The following is a 7735-nucleotide window of genomic DNA, read 5'->3' on the forward strand; positions in this document are numbered from 1 at the left end:
ATAATGAAATTAAAGTCAATATTATTTCTATAAATAGAATTTGGGGGGCTGCTGCATAGCTTGGGGGACCTTAGTTCCCAAATCAGGAATTAAACCCAGGCCACCTGCTGTGGAAGCATGGAGTACTAACCACTGGAAGGCCAGAACATTCCCTATAATTTAAAAATAAAGGAGAAGAATAACCTCCAAGGTAGATAGAAAAAAGGAAATAATGAAATAAAATTTTAATTTTTTTTGTGTGTAGCAGAGTTTTATTAAAGTGAAAAAGGGACAGAGAAATCTTCTGACACAGACATCAGAAGAGGGACGGAGAGTGCCCCCCTTCTAGTCTTATCAAGGCCTTATATACTTTTTCCAGACCTACTCCCGCAACATACACCTTAAAGTAACAAGATTAGAATAAGCAATAGAAAGCTCTTACCAGACCCACTTCCATAATAAACATTTTAAGATGACAGGATTAGTCAGAAGGTTCTTGTTAAGGAAAAACATGTCCTCGAGCAAGATACATTGTTATATTGACTAAAACAAAGCACTGTAGAAAAGAACCTTTGTCTTTTTCTCCTTGAGAGCCCCAGACCTCCTCTCCCTCCTCCTCCCCCCCTCCTCCTGGACTTCTTATCAACCTACCTAGAAATTGACTCTCTCATTCCCCCCTTTTCTTTGAGAAGAATTATGTTGCCAAGGGAAAGGGGCATCATTTTCATTCCGTAACTACTTCCTGCTGTTGTGGGGCAGCATCCCTAAATTGTTGAGGCAACATATTCTCCTAACCCTCATATTGAGGGTCTCTGATCCAGGGGAACCCAAGTAACAGTTGGAGGAGAGTGTGGCACTCAAAGGAGCTTGGACAACCATTTGTAACTCAAAAGCTTTCAGAAGGTTAGAAACAAACCCTGCTTTACAGTTACAGATGTAAGGCAAAATGGACTGTAGCCTACCATGCTCCTCCATCCATGGGATTTTCCAGGCAAGAGTACTGGAGTGGATTGCCATTTCCTTCTCCAGAGGACCTTCCCGACCCAGGGATCGAACCTGGGTCTCCTGCATTGTAGGCAGACGCTTTACCATCTGAGCCACAAGGGAAGTCCTAAAATAGGCATTAAACCAAGTTAAAACCTAATCAAAATTAAAAGTGACATTATGTCCATAGTTAAGGTACAATATGTTATACTAGTCCATCTTAGGATCATGAGATGTCATCTCAGAGTTGAAAAAAGTCCTTTCCTTGAAGTGGAGAAATCCACCGTGGGAAGCCTTCAATTGATGAGGAGGGTAGTGCTCCGCAGACCCAGAAATTATGTCGATTGTGGAATGCGGCATAGGAATGAGCCCAGGACAGAAAGGTGTTGTCTTGAGGGTCAAACGACAGGCTCAGGACTTCTGGAGTCAGCAGAAGCAAGCCCACACAGATTCTTAGGCCCATCTTGGTTCCTGGCTCAAACAGCAGCTTGTTTGACTCAAAGGCTGGGCCAGGAGTTAACCTTCCGATAATGCCTACTGAAAAGCTAAAAGCTTAATCACATAGTTAATTTTAAGGCTTCAGGATCTATGACAATATCTGTGCATGAAAATGGTCTGTCATAGAGACAGTCCCTTCTTTTGCAGTGGGGACAGTTTGAGCCCTCATTAAAGCTATCGGTAGAACTGAAAACCAACCGTCTTGTGTTTCCTGAGTTAGCTTACATGGCTGGCTTTTAATAATGTTGAGAGGGTAACAGGCAGGAAGGCCAGGGGTCTCCAAACGGAGGAAATAGCCTGCAAGTGTCAGACATTTTTATCTCTCTTAAGCGGCAGGAGGAAACAAACTAGAGATATTTTTTTCCTTCTCTATACAAATTTAAAAAGGAGGTCTCTCTTAAAATACTGTGTAGCCATAATGACACCTGGTTTCACCGAAAGTTAATTTTCAAATCTAGAGATAATCAATGCCTTTTTCTTATGGAAATGTTTGTCTTAAGCTATGCTAACGTACTATGCATTTACCTCAAACTCTGTCTTCAAGTCGTTTTTGTCTCCTGGCTCAGAACCTACTTGACAAACCAACATGTTATACTCAGATATTGTTCCCCTAATCTATGTAAATGAAACTATTTGTATGGTGATCTGCCCTTCTTCAAGATTCAAGTTAATCATTTTATGGCCTAGGATGAACCATTTGGTGCCAAGATTATCCCAAAATGCATCTTATGGGTGAGGGGCCTGGTGCCATTCTGAGTTTTAAGACATTCCTTTCTTTCATTAACAGACTGCTAGTGACTATATAACATCCAGCTGAAGACTAGCAGGGGGGTACTCTTTCTGCCCCCTTCTGATGCCTATGTCAGAAGCTTTCTCTGTCGCTTTTATACTTTAATAAAATTTTATGACACAAAAGCTCTGAGCGATCAAGCCTCGTCTCTGGCCCCGGATTGAATTCTTCTCCTCCAGGGGCCAAGAATCCCGGTGTCTATTTTCGTTCAACAACAACCTTTCAATGTCATTAGCCTTTTCAACTTTTTCTGAAGATTGGGGTCTCCAGGAACAGTGTAAGTGATATTCTATCCTAGAGCCTTTGACGCCCCTTGAGTTACAGCAGATTCAAAGATGGAGCCATTGTCAGTCTGAACTTTAGAGTTTAAGATCCCACTTACATCATGAGAAGTCAGTACAGTAAGATTTTGTCCATTCATTAATCTCGGGCTTTAGTGAATACTACTTTTGATGTGAAAACAGGTGAGGATCATTGAGCTTGATAATGACAGCAACAACATTTTGTGCTTGACCCAGTGTTTTTCCATCAGCCCACATTTTAGGATTTACCTTTTGTTCAATTAATGGGAGAGAAAGAGCAGGCTCCATATGCATGAAAACAGAGGCCTGGACCTTGCTCAGTACATCCCTCCCCAGAAGGGGTGACGGAGCCTCCAGCATGATCCGAAACTCGTGAGAAAACAGCACAGAGTCCCAGTTGCAGTCACAGTTAAAGGATGACTGAAGTCATAGCGTTTGGCTCATCCTGACAGTCCCATTACGGTAGTGGATCGGGAGGAAAGCGGGCCAGGGGCTTCAGTGAGCACAGAGAAAGTTGCCCCAGTGTCCAAAAGAAAATCGATCGACTGGCCCCCCACAGTTATTAATACCCATGATTCCTCAGGTGTAATTAGGATGGGAGCTTGTGTGTGGGGACCCCCAGGCACCTTCAGTCCAGATTGTCTTGAGAGTCCGACCCCTGGGGCCTACACATCAGAGGGCAGTCTCTCCTCTAGTGTGGTCCTTTGCAGACCAGACCTGGAGCCGAGGGCAGCTCAGATGCCTGAGGGCAATCCCACTTGAGATGCCCCGCCTTTCCACAGTAATAATAAGTCCCTCTCTTTTCACCTGGGTTTCTCTGCACATTCCTCCTCAGGCTGTTTCAGAGCAAATCTAACGGCCATTGTTGAGGCTTCAGTCTTTCGGATGCCACTTTTGACTCTTTTTTCCTCCTCATTTTCTCTACTGTAATATACCATCTGAGCCAGTTGCAACAGTTTTTTTAAAGACTGATTTAGTCTAAACACCTGTTTTCCTAACTTATGGCAGATATCTGGAGCTGATTGAGTAAGAAATCTATCTTTTAAGATAATTTCTCCCTCTGTAATTTCAGGATCAATGTCAGCAGACATGTGGAGAGCCTCAGTAGTCTATAGTAGGAATTTACCAGGAGTTTCCTTTTCTCCCTGTTCTATGTCAGCCAACTTAGCATATAGTCTTAGCACGTGCTCACTTGAGTCCTACAAGAATACATACGGCAAAGTGGCTCTGTTACGGGAACTGTTTTGCTCCCAGTAGGAAGGAGGGCTATTTTGTGTTCCCTCTTTCTCCTTGTCTCACGTTCAAGCCATTCATCTCCAAAAGTTGTAGCTTCCCCCCACACTCAAGTTTTCAAGTCAGGAGTCAGTGTCTGTCCCAAGACATACATTACATTTGACCCAGTAAGCTCATAAGGTAAAGTGAGTCCTATAAAGTCTTCTGTGTACTTTTTGGATCCTCTAAATAGTCTTGACCACAATTGGGACTGTTTGAATTTCTACCAAGACTGAGACAACCCCTCCTGGAAGGGTGCCCTGATTCTCAGCTGTTCAGCTGGGAGCCCCAGTTACAGGGGCAAAGTAAGAGGACAGGACGGAGCTGTAGGTTTCACACCCAAATCTGCACCCTTAGGACACAAGTCTCGCTTGTCTCACAGAGAGATAAAGAGCAACACATATGGCACTTCTACCCATTTCTCTTATTTCCTACAAAACCGGTCTAGTTGTAAAACAGTAATAATTGAGATCCTTCAACAGATCTGCGTTCCCCATCTTCCAAAGGATTCTGTGGCCATTCAGTATCACAGAAGAAGATCAGGCGTGTCTTTTTAAACTCTGGGGATCAAACTTGTCCCAGCATTTAAAAAAAAAAAAAAAACATTTTAAAGGACTGGTTCTGGAACTGCTAGCTCCCATCTGTAAGAGAGAAAAAAGCAGCATCCAAAGCCGTGGATTCTTTCTACCAGAGGCGTCCCTCCCTGCTCTAGATGGGGGTGTAGACAGACTTTCCACCAAAGATTTCCTTCCCTAGTTGAACTTGGTCTGTCCCTTACCAACACAGGTGCCTTACTTGTCCCTCCTGGTTCTACCACCGAGGTGTGGTGGAGATGCCCCAGGGGTAGACCTGATGGCATCCCAGACCGATGTCCAGTTCCTCACCATTAAGACCTTTGTCTGATTTTCGCCTCTCCTCTGATGCCACCCAGGGTCGAACAGAGTAGCTTTCCTGGAATGTTTCCCAAGCTAGGACAACTAGGGGAAGCATCCATGTTCCATGTGCCTGAGCACATTCCCACATACAGTCCTGACCGCAATGCTGCTGCTACTGCAATAGAAGCATTGAATTATAAAGAGACAAACAAAACACCCAAGATGTCTCTTCTGAGTGTGACCACACCAGTATATGTGATAGCAAAAGAGGTAGTGGAGGGTTGGCCAGCAAGGAAAAAGTGATTTTTGTCCCCAAGGTACTAGGGCCAATCCTTTCAGTTCATTTCCACAGCTTCCACAAAAGAAATATCTAAGGAGTTGAGACAGAAACCATCAGAGAGCCTTCTCTGGTCTGCTAAGAGCTAGTGCTACCAAAGAAGCCCATTGCACTTCCAATCTGACCAGATCCTGCAATTCCCGAACTGTGTCCTCGAAAACCTCATGGTCACCAGCAGTGCTTCTATCCACATAGGTAGGAGACACAGTCATGAGAAAGACTCACTTTCAGGTCTCTGGCCCCTGAGGCAGGCAGCCAAGAGACTGACCTCTAGCCTGAGAGACGTTCCTGGAGCTAGATCTCTGCCTCGCTCCCAAACATGCTCTTAGTAACTTTCTAGCAAGGCTTGCCTAGTCTAGCGAGGCTAAGCACTTCCATACATGGGGTTTAACTAAAAGTACAAAATAACAGCATAGATCACAAGTCCCTTGAAAGTCTATGATCCAACAGATTAGGTTAGTGGTTCTAATTTCCCAGGCAATTATAAAATGGTCAAAGAGACCTGGAAAAGCTGACCGAGAAGGGAAAGTTTGGTTCACACACTTTGCCCATTTCTGGTCGCTTCCCTTGCAGGGATCTTGGATGTCTTTTGGAGTTGACTGGTCGGTATAAACCCCCAACAAGGCTCCCATTTTGGGGGCTGCCTTCAGTCATCATGAGGCACTGTGAAACCACAGAGCAGGGCTCATCACTTGCTTCACACAGGGCATGCCATTCATTCACACAAGCACACCACGAGTTAGTAAAGTAAAGCAGAACACGTGTATACTGAGTAAACAAAGAGGCTATAGCTCTGAATGTTCTTACCTTGTCCTGAAGATCCTGGATGAGCCCCCGAGATAATAGCTTGTGGTGAATGATATCAGATTCGTGATCTCCAAAGAAGATTTAGCTTGGGGACCAGGGACCAGGCTTGATCACTCAAGAGCTTTTGTGTAGCAGAGTTTTATTACAGTGAAAAAGGACGGAGGAAGCTTCTGACATAGACATCAGAAGGGGGATGGAGAGTGCCTGAAATAAAATTTTAAAAGAAATTTAAAATTTACAAATAAACTTTAAAAAGACAAAGGCAAAGAATGATAACCAAAAAGGCAAAAAAAATTTTTAATTGGAATTCAAGAAGATGAGAAAGATAGATGGTGAAGCTGGATAAAAACAGAATGCAGAATATACCAACCCAAATACCAACTCAAGGCCATGGAAGATTTATTGAACAAAAAAATTCATAGTAAAGTAAATACACAGAAAAACCATAAAAACACAAAATCCTTGGAAATGAGTGTTTAAATGTTTTATTAAACTGCAAGTACTTTATCACAAGGAGGGATTCTAGGCATGGAAGACCTCAGGGGGAATGGTTCAGGAATGGAGTTGCCTAGGGAACCATAGTGTCTACAACCAGCTCTCTGCCTTTCCATCATGGGTCCAAATGAGATGCATTTTGTTACCAAGTAGCTAAAACATTAAGACTCTGGAGCTGGATGGCTGATATTCCAATCTTTGCTCTTCTGTTTAATAACTATGCTGCCTTGGGCAAATCATTTAGCTTTCTGTGCCTCCAATTCCTCAAATATGAAAAGGCTTAATAACAGCATTTACCTCACTGGGATCCCTCTAAGTATTAAATAGGTAATGTGCTTAGAACAATGCTTGACTTTCCATAAGGGCTTTATGAGGTAGTTGTTGCTAATTATGGGCCTCCAAGAAAATACTTAAAAATACATTTTTATTATGGAAAATTTCAAATATAAGCAAAAGTAGGTAATATAATGAACCTCAAAGTGCATATCACTTAGCTTTGACAATTATCAATTCATGGCCAATTTTATTTTTTATCTTTTAAAGGTTTATTTTGATATGGATCATTGTTTAAGTCTTTATTGAATATATTAAAATACTATTTCCATTTTTTGGTGTTTTTTTTTTTTGGCCACAAGACATGTGGAATCTTAGTTCCCTGTCTGGAGATTGAACCTGCAGCCTTTACATTGGAAGATGAAGTTTTAACTATTGGATCACCAGGAAAGTCTTCCCCCCTGCTTTTTATGGTCAATCTTATTTATCTGTTCCCTAACAACTCTGTCTGCAGTCTCCTTCAGATTATTTGCAATCAAATCCCAGATGTTATATTAGTTCATCTTTCAACATTTCAATGTATATCTCTAATAGATAAGATTTTTTTTTTATAAAAGAGAACCTAACCACAATATCATTTTTGCACCTAGAAAACATTAACATTTCAAATCAATTACTTGATAGATTTTAGAACTGAGTGCAAGCTCTTTAGAACACCAAGGGCTTGTATGAAGGCCAAAGCTTCATTATTATTCCCTTTAGAATTCAGCACAGAAAGCACTTACTCACAGTATCCTTGAACTGAAACTGATTTAAACTTTTTTCTTGTCTAACAATTTTGTCGTGCTTCATATTACACAATGACAGTAGTTTTGTTCTTTTGAAAGTGAAAAAGAACCAAAGATTTTTTTCTAAATCCTCCAGGAATACATTCTTCGAGGTATGTTTTAGGAGACCACTGATAACTGTACTTTTTCTCTTGAGTCATTCTGTTCTTAGCATTGTCAATTTTGCCAGTTGAATTCTTGAAGCTACGATTGCATGTTGTGTAGTCTACAAGGGAATTCTTCCTTTCTTTTTCATGTGAAAGACATTTCAGTTCTAGAATGTTATTGTTATCTAT

At 41.8% G+C, this 7735-nt stretch overlaps 1 non-coding gene across 1 annotated transcript; it reads right to left on the reverse strand.

The window, feature by feature from the left end:
• Window positions 1-1014: 1014 nt before the first annotated feature.
• TRNAC-ACA (transfer RNA cysteine (anticodon ACA)) lies at window positions 1015-1086 on the reverse strand. The gene has a single exon. It is a non-coding gene; the product is annotated as a tRNA-Cys (tRNA).
• Between the last annotated feature and the right edge of the window lie 6649 nt (window positions 1087-7735).

Source organism: Bos mutus, chromosome 28 (assembly GCF_027580195.1).
Source record: "Bos mutus isolate GX-2022 chromosome 28, NWIPB_WYAK_1.1, whole genome shotgun sequence".
NCBI lineage: Eukaryota > Metazoa > Chordata > Mammalia > Artiodactyla > Bovidae > Bos > Bos mutus.